This window comes from Cervus elaphus, chromosome 25, assembly GCF_910594005.1.
Source record: "Cervus elaphus chromosome 25, mCerEla1.1, whole genome shotgun sequence".
In the NCBI taxonomy this organism is placed as follows: domain Eukaryota; kingdom Metazoa; phylum Chordata; class Mammalia; order Artiodactyla; family Cervidae; genus Cervus; species Cervus elaphus.
Window position 1 is genome coordinate 36,390,333 of NC_057839.1, and position 27,220 is coordinate 36,417,552.

Sequence of the window (27,220 nt, forward strand, 5' to 3'; positions counted from 1 at the left end):
AAGGTTACATAGATCTGCAACTTAAACCTTGGTCTCCTAACCTGAGTACTGGTTCTATCAGACTGAAATAAATAAACATATATAAAATATGAAATATACATATATTTGTGAACACCTGAAGACTCTTCCAGTTTTTACTAGAGTATATGTATTAGAGTGGATCCTAGAATCCAAGTGTTGTCATAAATGTTCCTGGAAGTAGATAACACTAAAATCCCATGTAATTGGAAATACAGTGAGCACAGTTTACTCATTCTATTCTGGTGTCCTTAGACAGAGAAGAGAAACTGTACGGGAGTGAGCCCCTTGGGATTGGAGGGAGATTTTAGTTGCTCAGCAACATGACTCAGAAGTAAAGTTAAGCTTCCCAAGTACACCTGTGACTTAAATGTGAGCATGATGCAGAGACTCAGGGGAGAGAAAAGGAAATGGAAAATTAGATCTCTGGCCAAATATTTAATGAAATGTAATTTTCAAAAGGAAGATATAAAACGCATGCAAAATCTCAAAGTATAAAACCAGAGAAGTCACAGTTACCCAAATGACATGATTTGAGTATAAATGGAAGTGTAGGGGTGATATTCTCCCTATTTAGTGAATAGGATGTGTTTTGAATGAATAATGTATTTTTACACCAGATGGAGGGGCACTCCTTATAAAGATTTCAGGGAAATGACTATGCTGTGAATTACTGGGCATGTGCTGGCACTGTGTTCTCTTGGTAGTGTGAAACCACATTGAGCAAGTGAGATGTGAGTCATCCTACGAGATAACTGATCATTTCAAGACCTCATGCCACAGATGCAATGGCAGACGAGAGTGTTTCTAAGTCAGTGGTCCATGAATGGGTTGGGATGCTCCAACTACAATATGAAAGATGCTTTATTAGCTGTGTACATTAAAACTTCGACTAGAATGGCTAGGTAATGGGGCAAATTGTTAATTTGTATTTTGTGGTCAGCTGTGGCTAACGTGGAAAACCCCTTTTTGCTTTAATAAGCTGTTATTCAAAATGTTTTCTCAAATGCATTAAATCATTCTCCTCACTTTGAAGCCTGCAGATTAAACACAGAGCACTACATTACAGAAGCTTGGGAGGCTAGACAGAATGTGTTCTCATCCCTGGGATTTATGCTGAAAACTGCCTTGTTTATGAATCTCTGAATATAGTACGTTTTCTCACTTTCTCATATCCTTCCCGGATAAGGAAATAGCAACCCACTCCAGTACTCTTGCCTGGAAAATCCCATGGATGGAGGAGCCTGGTGGGCTGCAGTCCATGGAGTCGCAAAGAGTCGGACACGACTGAGCGACTTCACTTTCACTTTCATGCATTGGAGAAGGAAATGGCAACCCACTCCAGTGTTCTTGCCTAGAGAATCCCAGGGACGGTGGAGCCTGGTGGGCTGCCGTCTATGGGGTCGCACAGAGTTGGACACGACTGAAGTGACTTAGCAGCAGCAGCATATCCTTCTTTAAAAAAGGTAAATACTAAAAATACTTCTCGTAGTTAAAAGATCCAGCAGTTTATGTGTGTGCAGTTTAGGTTCAGTTCACTGAGATTTTATTATTTCAATGTATATTTTGAGATGCTTGCAATTGTTTCACAACTCTGACTTGTAGGGTTGCTTTTTGAAATTCTTTATTTTGTTTTATTATTTTTTAACTCTCTGGTTTGCAGTTTTAGGCTAATAATTTGCTGTACTGTCCTAGACTCACCCACCAGGTGATTAAATGAGAGTTAAAAGCAGGTGATTAAATAAGAGTTAAAAGTAGTATGTTTGTCCATGTGATTACACTATAAAAATAACATTATGACGCTTTGTTAAAATATCTAAGGATAAACATAAAAGAGGCTACACTTAAACAGAACAGAGTAAATTGAGTCCAAGATTTAGAGAAGTGCTGCAACTGATAACTTATTCAAGGTCAACTTTTAAAGCTGTCGCTTGGCCTTTTCTTCTCAGGCTTAAGCAGAAACAGCATATAATGAAAGTAGAGGGGGAGGAGATATTTTGTTCACATATGAAACTTGTTTATGTGTCTCTTTGGCTTCTAAACTTGAAATAGTTTGATTATTATATATTTATATTTTCAACTTGTTTCCCCATTGCATACTTAATATTTAATGGTGAGTATAACTGGAGAAATGTTTTGCTCTGATGGTGCTTTTTCATTCAAATCCTTTTAAACATGTCCTACCTGAAAATTTCTGTGCAAGGTTCTAGTTTCAGTAGACCACGTCTTGGCTAGTTGTAGCTAATCTAAAAGCAAAAGCAAAAAGAAAACTGGGAGACATCTAAGCTAGAATATCAGCAGAGGTTGATGTTATTAAGCTTGTACTATAGATCTCGTATGATTCACCCTAGAAACATTCACGTGGGCAACCCAAAAGTAGCGATGTTGAATTAAGGAATCAAAAGCTAGGCTGAGATAGAGAAAAAGAAGGTTGAGGGCAGTGGATCCTTTCCCATATTCCTTGGCCATTATTCCATATGTTTACATGTTGTTGACTCTTCCAAACTCTCCTCAGAGCCATTTCCATGAAGAAACTATCAGAGAAAAACATCCTTAGAACACATCTCTTCCCATTTGATCACTAAATCAATATATACATTTAATGAGGATACCATAAGAGGTTGTCTTTCTGATTTGAAGTCTCAAAATCTCTTTGCTGTGGAGTTACCAATGAAAGCAGACTTGGGTGGGTAGAGGTGTCTCATCTGAAACCAACATAAAGGGGTTCAGAAAAGTTCATGAGGCTGAAGAACTTGGCTCAGGGATTCCTCCCCTTTAAGGAGACAATGGAGGGGCAGAGTTCTATAAAGAGAAAGAAGAGTAAACAGGCTTTTTGGAGGTTTTCCTAAGTAAGAACTTCCGCAAGTTTATGTCATTTCTTTGCAATTTCAGCGCCATCACCAAAGCGAAGTGATTCACCCTGAGATAATAACATTTCTGGCATCCACAATTCCATGAAATACCTGAGGCACAGGAGTTCTTGGGAGAAAGAATTTACCAGAGAAGTGGTTAAACAGAGCAATGAGGTAAATGGGGTAAATGCTAAGAAGTGCTTAAGGAATACCAGGATGTCTCTGTCTCTCTTCTCTGCTTGATTAACTCCCATTTATCCATCAGGTCTCTGTGTCCTTTAAGAGGTCATTCCTGAACCTGGGCATAATGATGGACGCTTGGTCCAGGTGCTCCTCAGGCATCCTGGGCTTACATCTGTTTAGTACCTTTCACTTTGTGAGTAACTTTGTCTCTACCAATAAACTGAGTGCTTCTTGACGACGTGGGATATACTTTTCTTTACCATTTATCTCCAGGAAAGATCACAGTGCCTAGTGCATAGTAGAGGCTTAATAAGTACTTGTTAACTGAACAAAACACTCAAGCAAAATGAGATCATTCTACCCACGATGGCACACAAACTTAATATCACATGTCTACATTGGTTGGTAGTGGCTCCCCAAAAGGAGGGGATAAGGACCTTGAAGGTGCAACAGAGCTCAATGGTAAATAGAACCTGCGTCAAGTAGTGATGTCTGAGGTATTGTGCCTGCTCAAAAGCTTATCTCTGATTTTGTTTACTATGAACAAAATAATGTCTTGAAGGAATGCCAGCCTTAGATTCCATGACATAATTGGTTACAGTGAACATAAAACCTAAAGTGGACATGATATTCAGAAAACTGAAAATCAAATTAAAAAAGGCAGTAATGACAGTGACAGCAAATAAAAGTAAAGCTCACCGGGGCCGGGAGACTGCTATAGTTGTCTTGGTGGCAGCCCATGACTGTGCGCTCAACTTCCAACCAAAGATGTATGAAGTCACACACACGTATACACATGCATACACACGTGGATTCACACCAAAGTGGTTAGCAATGTTGAAAACTACAAAGAAGACTACAGGCCCAACTCATAGTATTTGAGGGGTTACAGCTTTGATGGGTTTGACACAGAGAACAATTCAGGAAAAAAAAAAATGGACCTGAGGGACAGCATGAAGTGGCTTTGGCTCAAGTCCAGTCTTTCCTGAGGAAAGGTCAGGCAGCTGACTCCTGAACTGCCGAGAGCCCTGCTTTCTTCTCCCCAGATAAGCTGACCACATGAGCTGTTCTCTTTTAATGCCTATTTGGAGACTTTACGTTGAGTCGGTAGTATGGTAGAGGGAAAAGAATGTAAAGAAGAGATGTCTGTATACTCATCCCAGGAACCTGTAAATATATTACCTTACATGGCAAAGAGGACATTGCAGATGTAATTAGATTAAGCATCTTCAGATGGAAAGATTTTCCTGAATCATCCATTGAGCCCAGTATAACCACAGGGTCTTTATATGTGAAAGAGGGAGGCGGGAGAATCAGAACCAGGGAAAGAGATATGACCAGGGGTCAGAGGTTACAATAATACAGGGCTGTGAGCCAGTGAATGCAGGCAATACCTAGAAGCTGTAACAGGAAAGGAAATGGATTCTCTCTTAGAGCCTTCAGGAGTGCAGCCCTACTGACTGAATTTGAGCCTGGATTTGAGTCTCCTGAGATGTGCTGTACACCTCTGACCTCCAGAACTGTACAATATATCTGTGTTGTTTTAAGCCACTAAGTTTGTGGCAATCTGTTACAGCAGCAGGGGGAAACTAATACTATATTCCATTAATGTTACTATTATTATTTTTCACAACCACAAATAATTGAGAAAGGTTTGCCAGACTAAGTCAATTACACAAAACTAAATAAGTACAGATTACAAAGTTCATAGCTTTAACTACACTTTTCTCTGAATGCTGCAAATGTTTATACCAAGGCAAAAACAATGACAAGAGTTATAATAAGTATTCCAGTCTTCCTGCTTTACTTTTGAAAAAAATGTATTTTCAAATGTTTGAAAAATAAATGAAACATGCAAAATACCCTCAATTTCCACATTTAAGCAGAAAATTGCCATTAGTGAGCTTGTGGTTATGCTGTTTGAATATTTTCTCCCTCTCACTAAGAACCTTCTCGTTCCCACGAGAACCCAGAGGCACCCAAGTCACATGGTGCTTTTTCCTGTAATATTTTGTCCTGTACAAACAATAGGATGCCAATTATCCAGCCTTAACATGATAAACAATAAGAAACTATGACAATTTTATTTTTGGTGAAATGATCCTATGAAATTAGAAGTTTGGAAAGAACCACATGCCTAAAAATCGTCCTGTTTATCTTCTTTTTTTCTTGTTTTCAGAGGGTTTGTCTCCACACCATCACATGCACCCAAGAAATAGTTTTTTGCTTTAAAAGGCAATGCTATAATCTTCTTCAGAAACTCTGTTTTCCCTCCACTCTCCCTACCTTCCTATATTCACATAATTTTTTTTTTACATAGACCAAACTCAACCTGCATGATGCAAGAGTTTAAAAATAGTTGTTTCACTGTATCTTAAGACAGTTTCCTCTTTATCAGTCCTCAAAGAAGAAATAACACTGGCATCTTTTCTCATTCTTCTCTTGTAGATACATATATAGGGCTACAAAATATATGGTAGATAGGGCACATGGCAGGCTTCTCTGGTGGCTCAGCATTAAAAAACCCACCCGCCAATGCAAGAAACGTGGGTTTGATCCATGAGTCAATAAGATCCCCTGGAGAAGGAAGTGGCAACCCACTCCAGTGTTCTTGCCTGGGAAATCCCATGGACAGAGGAGCCTGGTGGGCTACAGTCCATGGGGTTCCAAAAGTAGACACAACTTAGTGACTGAACCACCGCCCCCAGGGGAGGGCAGGTAGTTGATTGAAATATATTGTAAGTAGAGGGATTTCATCTATTCTTTTTTTTTTCCATTTATTTTTATTAGTTGGAGGCTAATTACTTTACAATATTGTAGTGGTTTTTGTCATACATTGACATGAATCAGCCATGGATTTACATGCATTCCCCGTCCCGATCCCCCCTCCCACCTCCCTCTCCACCCGATTCCTCTGGGTCTTCCCAGTGCACCAGGCCCGAGCACTTGTCTCATGCATCCATCCTGGGCTGGTGATGTGTTTCACCCTAGATAATATACATGTTAAAGACCAATACAGTATACTAATGCATATATATGGAATTTAGAAAGATGGTAACGATAACCCTATATGCAAAACAGAAAAAGAGACACAGATGTACAGAACAGACTTTTGGACTCTGTGGGAGAGGGCGAGGGTGGGATGTTTCGAGAGAACAGCATCATCTATTCTTTAATGTTAGATTTTCTTCCTTTATTTTCAGTCAGTAACTGTGACTATTCTAAATAATACTTCTAATATATATATACATATGTATATATGCATACACACAAACATATGTGTGCATGCACATGTATATGTTCTAATAATGCCTCTATTTCCTTGAAAATGATTTGGACTTCAAATCTGTGGCCTGGGGAGTTAGCAGTGGAAACTGAGATGATAACAAAAGGGTTCTACTGATCCTTTTTGGAGTCAGTTTGAATAGGCTTCCATTAATTCGAGCACCAAAGTGAGTTACAAATGAAATGAACTAGATATATCAGGTGTTTTCAATCCATGAATTCATGATGCTACTTCAAATATAAATGGCCACTGTTGAAAGATGCTGGTGAACCAAGTTATTATTTTGAAAACTTGTAAATAAAGAAAAAAAGTTGTTTATCCTATCTTTTCTATGTGAACTGTACCTCAGGGTAGCCAATTAGTGGTGAGTTTACTCCTCTCTTTATTGAAGTATTTGTTAGAATGTACAGTTCTTTTTCTAAGGAAACACATTTTCCAGTTCTCAAATTTTCCAGTTTGATGCATATTTTTGTGAATGCAATATTAATCACAGTTTAATTTTTTTAAACTGTTTCTGGTAATTCTACTACCTAAAACACCTGTGAGTATTTTTAGTTTTGGTCATGTTTCTTGGCATATTGTCCAACATTGTGTTTGAAAAGTTGCCACTCTTCCTTTTGAAGGGAGACACCCTGTTAATCTGACTAATTACCAACTGATCACCCTGTATTACTCACTCAGTTGACTTGTTTTCCCCCGGCTAGGGTGTGACCCTCTGGGGTTCAGATCAAGAATCTCAAGTCTGGTAAGACCCAGAACTCCATTCTTTGGGTCTCCCTAGCATTGTAAGAATGCTGAAAGTGCTACTTGGCTTTCCCGCTGCATTCACTTGGATTCTTGGATTCTTGCCCTGCACGTGTAAAGATGTGGCACCTGACTCAAGGGGAAAACCAGCAATGAGTGTTGAACTGACTGCTTTTCTTGTTCTCTCTTTGCCCAAGAATCTTAGCTTCTCAAGTCTTGGTTGTTTTAGCAGGTCTAAATTCCAACTTTTCTTTTCCCAGTCCAAGGAGATTCCAATCTCTGTTTCCTTGTCTGCCTCTTAGTAAGGGTCTCTGCCTACTTTTATATAACTTCTCAGACTCTGACTTTTGAAGCAGAACTGGCATATGCTGTCAAAGAAGTAGCAGCATGAAGAATGTTAAGCTTCCCTCAGTGAGCTTCCTTCCTAGGGGTCCTGACCCTTCAAGTCCTGCCTGCCCCCAAAACTCCCAAACAACAAGCATCAGAGGTGTATCTCATCCGTCTTTTCTAGTCCTTGGTAAGCTGGACTGTTTTGTTACAAGCTCCTCTGTTATAGCTGCAAGCAGAGGTTCTCACTGACTGGATACTGGCTGGTACTAAGGAATTATTCTTGATTATTTTAAGTCTATAATGGTATTATGATTATGTATGTTTTGAAAAGCATCCCTATCTTTTAAAGATAAAATATTGAAATGTTTGAAATACATAATAATGTTTTCTTCAAAACCACAATGAGGAGAATGAGTAGGTAAAGGATGTAGATTTGCTTAGAATTCATAACAGATGTAGATTTGCTTGAATTCATTGTTGAAGCTGAGTAATGGTCATATGGGAATAAGTCATAGTATTCTTTCTACCTTTTGTATATACTTAAAATTTCCTATAATTTTGTATATACTGAAAATTTCCTATAATTACAAAACACAATGAATAAATAACATGTGGCCTTTGTACTTTTCGCTTCCTTTCAACAGGCATGAACTTATCCTTTGGGAAATAGACTAACTTCTGTTTAAAAAAAAGAAAAAGCAATCCCATATTGAAAATAAAGAAATAGATTTTTTTTAACACAGAGGCAAACAACTGACTGCCTCTGTATTAAATAGGCTGACTCCATTACCTTTGCTGAACTCAAAGGGAATTTATGACCAAAAGAATAATATGTTGACGACTTGGAGAGCAGTGTGCACTGGACCTTAGGAGAGCACATGCATGCACGTGCACACACACACACACACACACACACACACCCAAACCCCTGCATCCAGTAGGCAGTCCAGGCAGAGCAGAAACAGCACAGGGTTGAGCTCCCGCTCTAGTTTACTGAGGGCTCTCATAGGTCACAGGGCTTCCCTGGTGCCTCAGTTGGTAAAGAATCCACCTGCCATGCAGGAGACCCTGGTTCAATTCTTGGGTTGGGAAGATGCCCTGGAGAAGGGATAAGCTACTCATTCCAGTATTCTTGGGTGTCCACTGTGGTTCAACTGGTAAAAGAATCTTCCTGTGATGCAGGAGACCTGGGTTCAATCCCTGGGTTGAAGATTCCCTGGAGAAGGGAAAATCTACCCACTCCAGTGTTCTGGCCTGGAGAATTCCATGGACTGTGCAGTTCATGGAGTTACAAAGAGTCAGACACGACTGAGTGACTTTCACTTCACTTTCTCATAGGTCACACAGTGGATCAAGAAAGAAGATAGCAAGGGATGTGGGTCCTGCCCTAATTTATTTTACAATTTAGTCACAATTAAAGATTATAATTAATTTGTGAAATTATACTCAGAAAAATTATGATGTTGCTTTCATTTCTTATTAATGAAGGGTTTCCCTGGTGACTAAGATGGTAAAGAATTTGCCTGTAATGTAGGAGACCTGGGTTCAATCCCTGGCTTGGAAAGATCCCATGGAGAAGAAAATTGCAACCCACTCCAATAGTCTTGCCTGGAGAATCCCATGGACAGAAGTGCCTGGTGGAGTGCAGTCCATGGGGTCGCAAAGAGTTGGACTTGACTAAACAACTAACTCTTTCACTTCACTATGGCATTGCTTTCATTTCTTATCAATAAACTGTCTTACTTTTCTGAACTTTCCTGTGGGATTTCAAATATTAAAAAATATACCTAAGAGGAGATACTCAGTGCAAATCCTGTTGGATTTTCCTCCTCCAAGTCTTCACTATATAGTATCCAAATATTAATAAAACTAGATGGAAACCAGTGTCAAGGAACTCCCATGAAATCAGGATGAGCTGTTAAGATGTGTCTTTCCTCACTGCTTGCTTCCTTCAGCCCCTGCTCATCCACCTAGCAGCAGTGGCTGGCATGAAGCCACCTGAGGGCTGGGCTGGACAATTGTCCTGGTTTACTGTATTTTAGGATGAATGTACCTGTCATTCTCCCATCTCACAGGGAAACTCAGGATTTGGGCAGAAATGTTTTGAAGTTGTATGGATTCTTTTCACCAGATAGAAATTACTAAAGTTTGTGGAAAGTTGTTGAGGTTGCCTACAGGTTTCTGTTTTTTTTTTTTTTTTAACTGTCTCTTTTTTGTTTTCTATTCTATTTAGTTTTATTATTTTTGTATACATGTGTGCATGCTAAGTTGCTTCAGTTTGTCCAACTCTTTGTGACCCTATGGATTGTAGCCAGCCAGGCTCCTATGTCCATGGAATTTTCCAGCTATGAATACTGAAGTGGGTTGCCGTGTTGTCCTCCAGGGTATCTTCCTGACTCAGTGATTGAACCCAGGTCTCTTATGGTCTCCTGCATTGGCAGGCAAATTCTTTACCGCTAATGTCACCTGGGAAGCCCCCATTTTGTATAACGTTGGTACTAAAAATATCATATTGAAGTATACAACAGATTGTAGAGTAAATGCAAAGCCAGCTATTTTTGTAGTCACATTTCAAATGGGGGATTATCATAATCCAAAACTGAAATGAGTGTAGTGGATTTAGCTAGTATTCTAAAGCTTCAAAATGAAAAGTTGCAGGAGCTAATTGAAAATATATTATGAGTTGTTGACTTTCTCAAGGCAGCTCTACTTCCAGTAACTGGTAACTAATAACTAGCAAGTTGTGAGTTTCTAACTTCCCATAAATGTATATATAATACATACATATAATGCATAGCAGTTTGAATATTCTTTTATATTCTATGACAAAGTTACGCAAAAGAACAGTGTGCAAAAAAAGCCCACTGACTGTTAAAATGGAATCTACAACTAGTAATTCTTATGACTTAGAAGACGATGCTTTTGGTATATCTTTGGAAATAACTGAAGGTATCCAGAAGACAGCAATCTCTGGTACTTAGATGTCAGAGGCTCTGGATTTTACTGTAAAACCTGCCACTGCAAGTGGTATGATCTTAATCAAGTGGGTACATTCTCTGTACCTCCATTTTCTTATCTTCAAAGTAAGTTAGATGAAATCTCCTTTAAAGTTTTATTTTAGCTTCGAATTCTATGATGTTATAATGTGCCATCAGTTATTCTAATGAAATAACTGTATGTTTGCTATAACTAGAAAATAGTCCTACAGAATGACATAGATTTTGGCAAAAGAATTAAGGTAAATAAAATTATGAAGCAGAAGATATTAAAAAGAGGTGTACAAAAAAGATCTTCATGACCCAGATAATCACAATGGTGTGATCTCTCACCTGGAACCAGACATCCTGGAATGCAAAGTCAAGTGGGCCTTCGCATCACTACAAACAAAGTTAGTGAAGGTGATGGAATTCCAGTTGAGCTATTTCAGATCCTAAAAGATGATGCTATGAAAGTGCTGCACTCAATATGCCAAAAAATTTGGAAAGCTCAGCAGTGGCCACAGGACTGAGAAAGGTCAGTTTTCATTCCAATCCCAAAGAAAGGCAATGCCAAAGAATGCTCAAACGACTACACAATTGCACTCATCTCACACGCTAGTAAAGTAATGCTCAAAATTCTCCAAGCCAGGCTTCACCAGTACATGAACCATGAACTTCCAGATGTTCAAGCTGGAATTAGAAAAGGTAGAGGAACCAGAGATCAAATTGCCAACGTCTGTTGGATCATTGAAAAAGCAAGAGAGTTCCAGAAAAACATCTATTTCTGCTTTATTGACTATGCCAAGGCCTTTGACTGTGTGGATCACAATAAACTGTGGAAAATTCTTCTAGAGATGGGAATACCAGACTACCTGACCTGCCTCTTGAGAAATCTGTATGCAGGTCAGGAAGCAACAGTTAGAACTGGATATGGAACAAAAGACTGGTTCCAAATAGGAAAAGGAGTACAAGTCAAGGCTGTATAATGTCACTGTGCTTATTTAACTTCTATGCAGAGTACATCATGAGAAATGCTGGGCTGGAGGAAGCACAAGCTGGAATCAAGATTGCCAGGAGAAATGTCAATAACCTCAGATATGCAGATGACACCACCCTTATGGCAGAAAGTGAAGAACTAAAGAGCCTCTTGATGAAAGTAAAAGAGGAGAGTGAAAAAGTTGGCTTGAGGCTCAACATTCAAAAAACTAAGATCATGGCATCCAGTCCATCACTTCATGGCAAATAGATGGAGAAACAGTGGAAACAGTGGCTGACATTATTTTTTGGGCTCCAAAATCACTGCAGATGGTACTGCAGCCATGAACTAAGAAGACGCTTGCTCCTTGGAAGAAAAGTTATGACCAAGCTAGACAGCATATTAAAAAGCAGAGACATTACTTTGCCCACAAAGCTCCGTCTAGTCAAGGCTATGGTTTTTCCAGTGGTCATGTATGGATGTGAGAGTTGGCCTGTGAAGAAAGCTGAGTGCTGAAGAATTGATGCTTTTGAACTGTGGTGTTGGAGAAGACTCTTGAGAGTCCCTTGGTCTGCAAGGAGATCCAGCCAGTCCATCCTAAAGGAGATCAGTCCTGGGTGTTCATTGGAAGGACTGATGTTGAATCTGAAACTCCAATACTTTGGCCACCTTGTGCAAGGAATTGACTCATTTGAAAAGACCCTGATGCTGGGAAAGATTGAGGGCAGGAGGAGAAGGGGATGACAGAGCATGAGATGATTGGATGGCATCACTGACTCTATGGACATGAGTTTGAGTAAACTCTGGGAGTTGGTGAGGGACAGGGAGGCCTGGCGTTCTGCAGTCCCTGGGGTCGCAAAGAGTCAGACACAACTGAGCGACTGAACTGTATGCACTGACCAGTTACAGTTAGTATTCAGCACTAATAGTAACAAATGAAAAAATATCTCATCTATTATATATGATGACCATAAGCTGGATACTGGGTTACATGCTTTACACACTTCTTTTACTTACATTCCATCATTATTCTATTATTATTCCTATTTTACAGATAAAAATCCCAGGAAAAGAAACGATTTGTAAATTATCTATTGTCACTCAGCTAGTATGTGGTAAAGCTGGAATTTGAACCATAGTTGATTTTCTTTAGATCCCGTGCTCAGTAGCCGTGATCCTTCATGGCCACCCTATAGTATTTTTGTATCTATGGCCTTTTATTCTTTTCTTATATATTTCATGAATCTGTAACACATGGTTTTGTCTAAAATATTTAATTAAAGTATTTTCAGTGTGTTTTAAGATTTGTAAAATGTTGTTGTACTCTTTGTTCTGTCATATAGTCAAATCAGTACTGAAATTGAGAAAAATAAGAAGTTCTTCTTTTTATTTTTATATGATCACGTAGAAACAGAGAAATTATCCAGTTGCCTAATGAATAGATTCTAGAGCTAGAGTTCCACTTTTTATTTATTTTTTAGTTTTTAGAGGTGCTTTTATTTATTTATTTTAAAATATTTTTATTTACTTATTTCACTTTACAATATTGTATTCATTTTGCCATGCATTGACATGAATCCACCATGGGTATACATGTGTTCCCCATCCTGAACCCCACTCCCACCTCCCTCCCCATCACATCCCTCTGGGTCATCCCAGCACACCAGCCCTGAGCACCCTGTCTCATGCATCAAACCTGGACTGGCTATTTGTTTCACATATAATAAGTTACGTATTTCAGTGCCATTCTCCCATATCATCCCACCCTCGCCCTCTCCCACAGAGTTCAAAAGATTGTTCAATACATCTGTGTCTCTTTTGCTGTCTCGCATACAGGGTTATTGTTACCATCTTTCTAAATTCCATATATATGTGTTAGTATACTGTATTGGTGTTTTTCTTTCAGCTTGCTTCACTCTGTATAATATGCTCCAGTTTCATCCACCTCATTAGAACTGATTCAAATGTATTCTTTTTAATGGCTGAGTAGTATTCCATGGTGTATATGTACCACAGCTTTCTTATCCATTTGTCTGCTGATGGGCATCTAGGTTGCTTCCATGTCCTGGCTATTATAAACAGTGCTGCGATGAACATTGGGGTGCACGTGTCTCTTTTAATTCTGGTTTCCTTGGTGTGTATGCCCAGAAGTGGGATTGCTGGGTCATATGGCACTTCTAATTTCCAGTTTTTTAAGGAATCTCCACACTGTTTTCCATAGTGGCTGTACTAGTTTGCATTCCCACCAACAGTGTAAGAGGGTTCCCTTTTCTCCACACCCTCTCCAGAATTTATTGCTTGTAGACCTTTGGATAGCAGCCATTCTGACTGGCGTGAAGTGGTACCTCATTGTGGTTTTGATTTGCATTACTCTGATAGTGAGTGATGTTGAACATCTTTTCATGTGTTTGTTAGCCATCTGTATGTCTTCTTTGGAGAAATGTCTGTTTAGTTCTTTGGCTCACTTTTTGATTGGGCCATTTATTTTTCTGAAATTGAGCTGCAGGAGTTGCTTGTTTATTTTTGAGATTAATTCTTTGTTTCTTCATTTGCTATTATTTTCTCCCATTCTGAAGGCTGTCTTTTCACCTTGCTTATAGTTTCCTTTGTTGTGCAAAAGCTTTTAATTTTAATTAGGTTCCATTTGTTTATTTTTGCTTTTATTTCCAATACTCTGGGAGGTGGGTCATAGAGGATCCTGCTGTGATTTATGTAGGATAGTGTTTTGCCTATGTTTTCCTCTAGGAGTTTTATAGTTTCTGGTCTTACATTTAGATCTTTAATCTATTTTGAGCTTATTTTTGTGTATGGTGTTAGAAAGTGTTCTAGTTTCATTCTTTTACAAGTGGTTGACCAGTTTTCCCAGCACCACTTGTTAAAGAGATTGTCTTTTCTCCATTGTATATTCTTGCCTCCTTTGTCAAAGATAAGGTGTCCATAGGTCCGTGGATTTATCTCTGGGCTTTCTATTTTGTTCCATTGATCTATATTTCTGTCTTTGTGCCAGTACCATACTGTACTCATTATTTTTTTCTATGGTACTGCTTGTAAACACAATAGTTTCTACAGCAAGGAGGAGAAACATAAACATGAAATTCATAAAAAATATATATATAATTGCCTTTCTCACCTATTAGTACATTTGAATTGTAGGACAGTTTCAATTAAGTTGAAAGAAATGAGATTCTCTCTCTTGATTTCAGAGATCAGTTTATCTGCATTGCTTATCTTCAGGGACATTGAAATGTGCTCTGAAGACAATGATGATGCAATGGTACTTATGTATTTTGATGGAAGACTAGGAGACCAAGAAGGTCAATTCTGACAAATATGTCACAGGCAGTACCATATAATACCCAAATAACAGGTCAGCTAAATAAATGGCCTTGTCAGTTGATAGAAAGAATTGATCAGTGAGGCAAAGCTCTAGAGTTCCAGATTTAGGAGCCCCTGTTGAACTACTATAGACTGTAGCCCTTGTTGAACTACTATGGACTGTCTGTTTAGTCTAATATTCCGGAGTAAGTAGCTCAATCACGTCACGCAGACTCTTCCCACTTGCTTTCTTCTTATAGTAGGGTCATTGTTTAATAACTTCCTGAAGGCTCACAATTTGCTAGTTAGTTTGCTGGTGGGAAGGGCTTCAAAGACTTAAAAATAATGTAGTCCTTGATCCAGAGGACTGTTTGGTTATCATAGAAGACAATCAAGAAGTCATAAAAGTTCCAGAAAGCTTTCTTTCACATGACAAAATTGAAAGCATAATGCACTTAAATGCTTTGAGAGTGTATTGAAGCACTCTGGGAAGACCTTGAATATGAATTAAAAAAACATACAAACCTTTCATGAAAACTTCAGACAATTATTCTACTCAGTTTTTCTGTGAATCTAAAACTACTCTAAAAAGTAAAATAACTTGAAAAAATTAAGACAAATATAATTTATGGAGAAAAATAAAATATGCAAGAAAAGAAAGGTAATCACTTTGTACTACCTGACCCAGCTCTGACTAGCATTTCATGTACGTAGTAATGTAGAAAGTGAATACTTACTATTACAAAATTGGAAAATAAATGTATTGGAAAGATGAAGAGATAGTAAATATGTGTCTATATAATAGGGAAATGTACAGTTCTGTTAAACATGTATTTATTTATTTTAAAAAATTATTTAAAAAGTTTTAAAACATATTAAAATTTATATAGTAAGGCTTTTAAAAGTATCTTTAGCATGTCCTCCCCTCTGAGATGTTCTCTACTGTTTGTCTTTTCTGTCCATGCACTGCTGTTAACTATGATTGTAACATATTTTGAATGTGAACATTGAGAAGTATAATAAAACATCGTTGCTCAGTTGCTAAGTTGTAAACTCAGGGAGATAATGAAGGGCAGGGAAGCCTGGTGTGCTGCAGTTCATGGGGTCCCAAAGAGTCAGACGTGAAAAAATAAAACATTGAGCTCCTGACAATTAAATCTTTTAAGGTTTTTGACTAGGTGAACATTGTGAAAAAATATGAGAACATATATAAATATTTTCTTAAGACTAACTATCCAAAAGCAAGTAACAGTATATTAATGCAGTTGTTTCTCAGTATCTGCTGGATATTGGTTCTAGGATATCCATTGGAAACCAAAATCCTTGAATGCTCAAGTCCCTTATGTTAAGTGGATTGTATTTGCATATAGCCTATGCACACCCTCCCACATACCTTAAGTCATTTCTAGATAACTTATAATACCTATAATATAGTGTTAGTGGCTCAGTTGTGTCTGACTCTTTGTGACCCCATGGACTGTAGCCTGCCAGGCTCCTCTGTCCATGGATTTCCCAGCAAGAATACTGGAGTGGATTGCCATTCCCTTCTCCATGGGATCTTCTTGACCAAGGGACTGAACCCGTCTCCTTTATTTGCAGGCAGATTCTTTACCATCTCAGCTACCAGGGAAGTCCTTTATAATACCTAATACGATGTGAATGATATGTGTGCATGCATGCGCAGTCACTCAGTTATGTCTGACTCTTTGTGATCCCATGGACTGTAGCCTGCCAGAGTCCTCTGTCCTTGGAATTTCCCAGGCAAGAATACTGGAGTGGGTTGCCATTTCAAATAGTTATAAATACAATATAAATGTTATGTAAATAGTTGTGGAAGCACACAGCAAATTCAGTTTTGCTTTTTGGAACTTTCTAGATTTCTTTTTTCAAAGATCATTTTTGATCTATAGTTGGTTGGATACTGAAGGCCAAGTGTACTACTATTATTTTCCAGGATGCTTTTGAATTAAAGAAGGTAATTTCCCTTATTAAATAAAAAGTTTGGCCAGTTGCTTGATTAGGTCTGGCTCAAAAAAAAAAAAAAAAGTTTTGGCTTACCCACGAATAACAATGATAATAAGAATTATGAGATACATACTATGTAAGAGGTTCCCACAGAGTGTCCTAAAAACCCAGAAGAGAATAAAAATCTCTCCCAGTGTTAGGTGATGAAAGAAGATTAAATGGAGCACGTGATTTGCATGGAGTTTGTGCTCATACAATGAATATAGAAAGCATTATATTATCTTCCATATCTTTGTGACATTGCCTCCTCTAATCTACCTTCTTTCATATGTTTTATTTTTGCTGTTTTGCTTTTTCACTTTGATGTTTTAGGTATAGATTCCTTTTATTCTGCTTTTTAGAATTTATTGTCCTTCCTGGAACTATAGTCTGAGTCCTTCACCAATTCCAAAATATTTAGTCATCATCATTTCAAATATAGTCTTCCTACTGCTGCCATGGGAAACTCCAATAGACATATTTTAAACTCTTCCTTCTTATCTTCCATGCTTTTAGTTTGAAAATTTCACTTTGTCCCTTTTGGTTTCAATGCAGGAGTTTTATTTCAGCTTATTTATATCAATTTGTTACTGCTACATAGCAAACCACCCCAAAATCCAGTGGCTTAGAACAACAAGCATGTATTTCTGCTCTTGAACCAGGTCAGCAGACTGATCTTCTGGGCTTGATTGGGCTCACTTACACGTTACAAACATCTGTGGGTTGGCTTTGTGGCTTTGCTGATTTTGCTGGTTTCAGCCAAAATGTCTGGGGCCTCGTCTAGCGTGAGTCAGTTCTGCTCCAGGTATCTCTCCTTCTCCAGTAGGCAAGGCCATGAATGTTTGTGTTGTGGTGACAGGGTTACAATAGAACAAACAGAAGCCCACAAGGCCTATTCAGCCCTGGACTAACATGAGCACATTATCAGGTTTCATTATTACTTTTGGAAGCCCTTGGCATTTTTTCCTTTGTGGGTCGTATGTCATAAAAAAGTATTAAAAACTGTGTTTTATAACTGCCTTGGAATAAAGATGAATTGAATCTAGACTGGATTTATTACTATTACTATATATTCATTATTTGATTTCTGTTTATTCTGGTTTTAAAAGAAATTAAGATTAAACACTTTTATGAGCCTCTAAATGTATTGTGGACTCTCAATATTGTGACCACCAAAACTAATGGATAAGTCAGGCCTGCACACCATTACTTCTACACAAGCCCAGCCTGTAAGACTGGAAATAGACTCCACCATTTGGTGAGAGGATCTGCAAGTTATATAGCACAGGGTGTTGTAAATTATAGGGAGGGATGAAGCATTAAGTCCATTTCATAATCAATTTACCACATCAATTCTCTCATTCTGTAAATTTAATCTATCTAGTTCATCTGCTTTTTTTGTTTTTCACTTGATGTTTTGTTTCCCCAAATATTTGTAGCATACTTATTTTGTACTTTGATTTTGATAATTAGAATACCTAAAGTGCTTTCAAATTTAATTTTCGAATCTAGTTTTCATTTCCACTAGCGCTTCCTCTTCAGGGTTTTTTTGGGGGGAAAGCATAATTTGGCAACTTTAGTTTGATATATTCTACTTTGCTTTGTAAGATACTTAGGATATTAAGCTTAGAATTATGTGAAGCTTATTTCTTGCTTTGGAGTTTTGTTTACACATTTTTTTCTTTTTATTGAAGTATAGTTGATTTACAATGTTGTGTTAGTTTTAGGTGTGTAGAAAGTGATTCAGATATATATGAAAAAGAATATCTATCTATAAATACATAGATATTCTTTTTCAGATTCTTTTCCCTTATAGGTTATTACAAAATATTGAGTGTAGTTCTCTGTGCTATAAGTAGGTTCTTGCCGATTATCTATTTTAGGTACAGTAGTGTGTATATGTTAATCTCAAACTCCTAATTTATCTGCCCCCACCCCCCAATTTGGGTTACACATTGACTAAGTAGGTAATGAGCTTTCAACTGCCAATTCACAAGAATGCAGTTAATTCTCAGGGAAGATGATTTTCCTCACCTGGAACTGAGGCAGAGGGTTAAGTTTGTTTGACATCCTTTTTTTTTTTTTTTTCTTTCAGAAGCAGGTAATTTTTTCTTTGGATTACTTAAAGGGCCCAAGGCCTTTCCCCCACTTTTCCTGAATAATTCTAGGAAACAGAGCACTAAATTTTTATTATTGACAAATACTCCTTAGATAAACCCATCTTTTCTGAGCTTGCCCACCACTATAGTTTAAGCTTTTTTTTTGTCCAAAGGACAGTCTGTTTCCTGTAAGCTTGACTTAAAAAAAAAAAAAGCAAACTAAAACAAAGACTTTGTTGTATTGTTTCTATCATTTTTGGTGTTCTATAATTGGACGTTTTAAACACATATAGTCTTCTGCAGTACTTTAAATAAAATTCAGCCGTAAATGTTTTAAAACATATAAGCAAATAAAACTTAATGAACAAATAAATTCGACAGCTGCAAGGTAGAATTGAATAATAGAAAGTAGAGTGGAGCCAAAAGAAACTATTGCTAGGAACTCAGGCTAAAATGCTCCTTGACTTCTTTGCAGACCTTGGTATCTCTTCTCTCCTGATGTTTTGGTCTTTTCATACATATCGGGGTAGTCAGTGTCCCCATTTCTTCCATATACCTCCCTCTGTTATAACTCAATCTGCTTCCCCTGTGTGTGGTAGTTTGGGGATATATTATGCCTCATTAAATCTTTTTGACCTATATCTTTTCCCAGAATTTTATTTTACTCTATATTGATAAGAAAATAAAAATAAAAATTAGTAAGAAAAGTTCTTTTTCTTTGCTTGTGATTGAAAATGGATTAATGTACATCTAGAGGAAAAATGTGAATTTAAATCCTTTTTTTGGACATTTAATTACATGTGCTTTCAAGGTTATTCATATTCTGAAGGTTCTTGCTTTACTTACATCACAAAACCTTTCTTATATATATTAAGGTCATATTATAAAGCATACATAGAAGTACTTTGTGAATTCTGATGTACTAAGTAACAAGAAGACAATATTACTATTTACCACCACCTATTCAATTCAACTCTCTTGCTTTTTCGATGATCCAGCGGATGTTGGCAATTTGATCTCTGGTTCCTCTGCCTTTTCTAAAATCAGCTTGAACATCTGGAAGTTCATGGTTCACATATTGCTGAAGCCTGGCTTGGAGAAATTTGAGCATTACTTTACTAAAGTGTGAGATGAGTGCAATTGTGTGGTAGTTTGAGCATTCTTTGGCATTGCCTTTCTTAGGGACTGGAATGAAAACGGACCTTTTCCAGTCCTGTGGCCACTGCTGAGTTTTCCAAATTTGCTGGTATATTGCGTGCAGCACTTTCACAGCATCATCTTTCAGGATTTGAAATAGCTCAACTGGAATTCCATCAGCTCCACTAGCTTTGTTTGTAGTGATGCTTTCTAAGGGCCACTTGACTTCACATTCCAGGATGTCTGGCTCTAGATGAGTGATCACACCATCATGGTTATCTGGGTCATGAAGATCTTTTTTTGTACATTTCTTCTGTGTTTTCTTGCCATCTCTTCTTAATATCCTCTGCTTCTGTTAGGTCCATACCATTTTTGTCCTTTATTGAACTCATCTTTGCATGAAATGTTCCCTTGGTATCTCTGATAGTCTTTCCTACTGTGTTGTTTTCCTCTATTTCTTTGCACTGATCACTGAGGAAGGCTTTCTTATGTCTCCTGGCTATTCTTGGGAACTCTGCATTCAAATGGATATATCTTTCCCTTTCTCCTTTGCTTTTCGCTTCTCTTCTTTTCACAGCTATTTGTAAGACCTCCTCAGACAACCATTTTGCATTTCTTTTCCATGGGGATGGTCTTAATCCCTGTCTCCTGTACAGTGTCATGAACTTCCATCCATAGTTCATCAGGCACTCAGTCTATCAGATCTAGTACCTTAAATCTATTTCTCACTTTCACTGTATAGTCATAAGGGATTTGATTTAGGTGATACCTGAATGGTATAGTGGTTTTCCCTACTTTCTTCAATTTAAGTCTGAATTTGGCAATAAGGAGTTCATGATCTGAGCCACAGTCAACTCCCGGTCTTGTTTTTGCTGACTGTATAGAGCTTCTCCATCTTTGGCTGCAAAGAATATAATCAATCTGATTTCTGTGTTGACCATCTGGTGATGTCCATGTGTAGAATCTTCTCTTGTGTTTTTGGAAGAAGGTGTTTGCTATGACCAGTGCATTCTCTTGGCAAAACTCTGTTAGCCTTTGCCCTGCTTCATTCAGTACTCCAAGGTCAAATTTGTTTGTTACTCCAGGTGTTTTGACTTCCTACTTTTACATTCCAGTCCCCTATAATGAAAAGGACATCTTTTTTGGGTTTTAGTTCTAAAAGGTCTTGTAGGTCTTGATAGAACCATTCAACTTCAGCTTCTCCAGCGTTACTGGTTGGGGTATAGGCTTGGATTACTGTGATATTGAATGGTTTCCCTTGGAAACAAACAGAGATCATTTGTCATTTTTGAGATTGCATCCAAGTACTGCATTTTGGACTCTTTTGTTGACCATGATGGCTACTCCATTTCTTCTAAGGGATTCCTGCCCACAGTAGTAGATATAACGGTCATCTGAGTTAAATTCACCCATTCCAGTCCATTTTAGTTCACTGATTCCTAGATTGTTGACATTCACTCTTGCCATCTCCTGTTTGACCACTTCTAATTTACATTGATTCATGGACCTAACATTCCAGGTTCCTATGCAATATTGCTCTTTACAGCATCGGACCTTGCTTCTATCACCAGTCACATCCACAACTGGATCATCAAAAAAGCAAGAGAGTTCCAGAAAAACATCTATTTCTGCTTTACTGACTATGCCAAAGTCTTTGACTGTGTGGATCACAATAAACTGTGGAAAATTCTGAAAGAGATGGGAATACCAGACCACCTGACCTGCCTCTTGAGAAATGTATATGCAGGTCAGGAAGCAACAGTTAGAACTGGACATGGAACAACAGACTGGTTCCAAAGAGGAAAAGGAGTACATCAAGGCTGTATGTTGTCACCATGCTTATTTAACTTATATGCAGAGTACATCATAAGAAATGCTGGGCTGGAAGAAGCACAAGCTGGAATCAAGATTGCTGGGAGAAATATCAATAATCTCAGATATACTGATGACACCACCCTTATGGCAGAAAGTGAAGAGGATATAAAAGCCTCTTGATGAAAATGAAAGAGGAAAGTGAAAAAGTTGGCTTAAAGCTCAACATTCAGAAAACTAAGATCATGGCATCCAGTCTCATCACTTCATGGCAAATAGATGGGGAAACAGTGGAAACAGTGTCAGACTTTATTTCTTTGGACTCCAAAATCACTGGAGATGGTGATTACAGCCATGAAATTAAAAGATGCCTACTCCTTGGAAGGAAAGTTATGACCAACCTAGATAACATATTAAAAAGCAGAGACATTACTTTGCCAACAAAGGTTCGTCTAGTCAAGCCTATGGTTTTTCCAGTGGTCATGTATGGATGTGAGAGTTGGACTGTGAAGAAAGTTGAGCACTGAAAAATTGATGCTTTTGAACTGTGGTGTTGGAGAAGACTCTTGAGAGTCCCTTGGACTTCAAGGATATCCAACCAGTCCATCCTAAAGGAGATCAGTCCTGGGTGTTCACTGGGAGGACTAATGCTGAAGCTGAAACTCCAGTACTTTGGCCACCTGATGCAAAGAGTTGACTCATTGGAAAAGACCCTGATGCTAGGAGGGATTGGAAGCAGGAGGAGAAGGGGACAACAGAGGATGAGATGGCTGAATAGCATCACCGACTCTATGGACATGAGTTTGAGTAAACTCTGGGAGTTGGTGATGGACAGGGAGGCCTGGCTTGCTGCAATTCATGGGGTCACAAAGAGTCGGACACGACTGAGTGACTGAATTGAACTGAACTGATTCAATTCAACAGAGATACAACTATAAAAATAATAACAAAAATAATATGACAAAAATAACCCTTACTTTCAAAGTATTCACTTTGCAGTTCAGAATATAAGATGTAAACTCACAGATGGCCAGGCATGTGCTTGGTGTGCACTAGGAGCGGAGAATGAGGTCTGGTGCTGGCATGGAGTGGAGAATAGTCACAGTGTTCCAACTGGGAGGTGATGGAAGTTTTCACTAAGTGATAAGACCAGAGCAAAATCCTTTTGGGAAAGGAGGGATCCCTAGGCAGGTGATTTTAGAAAGACAGAGTAGATTTAACAAAGATTTTATGAAATAAAAATGTCTTAAAAACAGCATCAAAGAAGAAAACAATTCTTTTTCAGTCTGGATGAACCTATTTGAGCACAGGGAAAGAGACACAGATAGAAGACACACATGTGGACGCAGAGGTGGGGGAGAAGGGGAGCGTGTGACGAATTGGGAGGTTAAGATCGACATATATACACTACCGTATAAAATATATAGCTAATGGGAAATTGCTATATAGCACAGGGAGCTCATCTGGGTGCTCTGTGATGGCCTAAATGGGTGGGGTTGTGGGAATCGAGTGGGAGGGAGGTCTAAGAGGGAGGGAATATATGCATACATATAACTGATTCACTTCATTATACAGCAGAAACTAACATAGTATTGTATGGCAATTATACTCCAAACAAAAAAGAGTAAAACAAAGACCTCCAGAACAAAACCAGCAACAACAACAACAAAAATCAAGTCTAACCTATTAACTTACCAGGCAAGAGAACACAGAACAGTGACAAATTCAATTCACTGAGTCATTTGCTGAAGGAGAAAATCAGTGGTCTTTATATGCTAGAGAGAGGAGTACATAATTACATTAAACATAGAAATGAGAGGGCAGGGTAAGTCCATAAGTGTGTGTACACTTGGTTAAAATAGTCTCATTTTTCATTTTTCCAGAAAGTGTCTGCAATTAGGTTCAGTAAAATCTGGCATCTGGGTCACTCAAAGTTCAGGGAAACGTCAGTTGTTTAGAGCCAGCTGCGGTAAAATACAACAATCAGTTCTGATATCTCCTAGGCAAGTGCTGCTGGAAGTGGAAAATTTTTATTTACATTGGCTTGAGGCAGATGTCATATATAAAAGAGTTGAAACTGGGCTGCAGACTCTGCCTTATAGCTCAGAACGTGGTCTGTGGACCAAGCACAGGTGTTAGTTACCTGGGTCCTTGCTGAGGTACAGATTCTTAGACAACCCTCCCACCGCCACACCAGTTCAGAACTGAGTCAGAACCTGCATTTTAGTAGGGTCCAAAGGTTTTTCCATGTGTACCTTAAGAAGAAACAGCAGCTTTAAAACAAGGTTCTAGAATAGTGGTTCTCCAACTTTGATGAGTAACAGAATCAACTGGAGAGACAAAGTTCTAGACTAACTGAGGTAGAATAGGCTTCAGATCAGTTCAGTTCAGTCACTCAGTCATGTCCAGCTCTTTGTGACGCCATGGACTGCAGCACACCAGGCCTCCCTGTCCATCACCAACTCCCAGAGTTTACTCAAACTCATGTCCATGGAGTCGGTGATGCCGTGCAACTATCTCATCCTCTGTCGTCCCCTTCTCCTCCCGCCTTTAATCTTTCCCAGCATCAGGGTCTTATCAAATGAGTCAGTTCTTTGCCTCAGGTGGCCAAAGTACTGGAGCTTCAGCTTCAGTATCAGTCCTTCCAATTCCTTCAGGACTGATTTCCTTTAGGATGGACTGGTTGGATCTCCTTGCAGTCCAAGGGACCCTCAAGAGTTTTCTCCAACACCACCCTTCAAAAGCATCCATTCTTTGGCACTCAGTTTTCTTTACAGTCCAACTCTCACATCCATACATGACTACTGGAAAAACCATAGCTTTGACCAGACGGACCTTTGTGGGCAAAGTAATGTCTCTGCTTTTTAATATGCTGTCTATGTTGGTCATAACTTTTCTCCCAAGGAGCAAGCGTCTTTTAATTTCATGGCTGTAGTCACCATCTGCAGTGATTTTGGAGCCCCCCAAAAATAAAGCCTGCCACTGTTTCCACTGTTTCCCCATCTATTTGCCATGAAGTAATGGGACCGGATGCCATGATCTTAGTTTTCTGAATGTTGAGCCTCAAGCCAACTTTTTCACTCTTCTCTTTCACTTTCATGGAGGCTCCTTAGTTCTTCTTCGCTTTCTGCCATAAGGGTGGTGTCAGCTGCATGTCTGAGGTTATTGATATTTCTCCCAGCAATCTTGATTCCAGCTTGTGCTTCATCCAGCCCACGGTTTCTCAAGATGTACTCTGCATATAAGTTAAATAAGCAGGGTGACAATATACAGCTTTGACATACTCCTTTCCCTCTTTGGAACCAGTCTGTTCCATGTCCAGTTGTAACTGTTTCTTCCTGACCTGCATACAGGTTTCTCAAAAAGCAGGTCAGGTGGTCAGGTATTCCCATCTCTTTAAAAATTTTCCACAGTTTGTTGTGATCCACACAGACTTTTGTATTTTTATGAGGTTCCTCAGGAGATTCTGATACTGACCAAAGCTAAAGAACCATCATTTTTTAACATGCTTTTCTTATAAGCTCAAAATCTGCACACATTAAAGAGCTGTTTTCTCCTGCTTGCTATTGCAGAGGACATGGGTTTGATCTCAGCTCTGGGAAGATTCCATGTGCTGTGGGCCAACTAGGCCCATGCAGCACAACTACTGAACCTGTGACTGCAACCACTGAAGCCTGCATACCCGAGAACCTGTGAAACCGAGAAGCCACTGTAATGAGAAGCCCTTACACAGGAATGAAGAGTAGCCCCTGCTCACCTCAACCAGAAGAAGCCCACTCACAACAACAATCAAAGAAGACCCAGCACAGTCAAAAATAAAATGAATAAATAAATAAATAGTAAAAAGAGATATATTCACTTCAAAACTCGGGTTGTATTACAGAATCAAACCATATGTGCTGTTTTCACTGGAACTCATTCAATACAATAACAATCATGAGGATTTTATGACACCTGGAATTTCAGTAACCTGATAGCATATTTAGCACATGGTACGATCATTCATTTTTTTCTGTATATGAAAAAAATACTGTATCTGTGAGAACATTCCAGTGAGGATTATCTACTAAGAAACAGAGATTCCCAGGTCTTTGTTAATGGTGGAAATAGCTCTGATAACTATTTACTGGAGCAGGGAAAAGACTAAAGTTTAGCTTATATTTATGAGATTTCTTCAGGTGTTATGTATCAAGTCATAATACTTTTTTGTTTAACAAATTAGAAATTTCCTCTTTCAGTTGATAAAAGCTGGCTTTTGTTCTCAAGGTTTCTTTTACAAAAAGGTGAATTTTGGTGCGTCATACTTAAAATCCTAACCAAAAACTGACAAGTTTTCTTCCCACCAACTTCTCTCTGGGGCACCCTGATGTCGGCATCAGGAAGAGTGAGGTCATGTGCTTTTAATAAACCCAAATGCCATCAAATATAGGAAATCATTTGGCATTTCCTTTACTGGATACAAAACCTTACCTTTATTAGTCATTTAATTATGAGTTCAGCAATGAATTTGTGATGTGGAAGAACAATATTCATTAATAATTAGGGAAATGAGCAATGCACAAAATTTTCTAATAGGTCCAACCCTTCTTTTTCCTGCATGGTAAATGTTTGTGAAGGAAATATGCTTTAATAAGATAAGAGGTTTCAGTAGAGGCATATTTATTACTTCTCCCTGAGTGGACTCAACATGAAACTGGCAACTGTTTTAAAAAAATACATTTAATCCCAGATCATTATTATTACATACTGCTTACAGTATAAAGTCCTCAGCTTGCTTTTGAAAGCATTATGACAAAGGCCCTCATTTTGTGCTTGAGGAAAATGTGAAGCCAAACAGTTAGAGGAACCTAACCGTTTACAGATCTGAGAGTCAAAGATAGTTTTTCTGGCTTTTAATGCAAAGATTGCTTCAATAAACCTTTGAGCATTTGATTTTATCTGAAAAAATTTGTAAAAAGAAGCTAGGATATTCTAAAGAAGAATAAAAAGCTTTAAACGTGTGTATAATTTGGAATTCAGTAATTCCTTATCAAGGCCTTTATCCTAAAGAACCACTCAGTAATATGTATAACTATACTTGTAGAACAATATTTATTGCAATGCTGTGAAACAGTTTAATAAAGCTGGATTATGTTAAATTGTAAACAATTTAGAAGGAAATTGAGCTTTCTTCTATATGTGAGTTCACATATAAATTTTTTTTTTTTTCTGTTGTTGTTCAGTCATTAAGTCATGTTCAATTCTGTGTAACGCCATGGACTACAGCATGCCAGGCTTCCCGGTCCTTTACTTTCTCTCTGAGTTTGCTCAAACTCATGTCCATTGAATCAATGATGCCATCCAACCATCTCATTCTCAGTTGCCCCCTTCTCCTCCTGCCCTCAGTCTTTCCCAGCATCAGGGTCTTTTCCAGTGAACTGGCTCTTCAAATCAGGTGGCCAAAGTATTGGAGCTTCATCTTCAGCATCAGTCTTTCCAGTAAATAG

At 38.4% G+C, this 27,220-nt stretch overlaps 1 long non-coding RNA gene across 1 annotated transcript; it reads left to right on the forward strand.

Moving 5' to 3' along the window:
• Positions 1-1,424: 1,424 nt before the first annotated feature.
• LOC122683950 lies at positions 1,425-26,855 on the forward strand. The gene is made up of 3 exons (XR_006337874.1): positions 1,425-1,484; positions 2,911-3,044; positions 25,307-26,855. It is a non-coding gene; the product is annotated as an uncharacterized LOC122683950 (long non-coding RNA).
• The last annotated feature ends 365 nt before the right edge of the window (positions 26,856-27,220 follow it).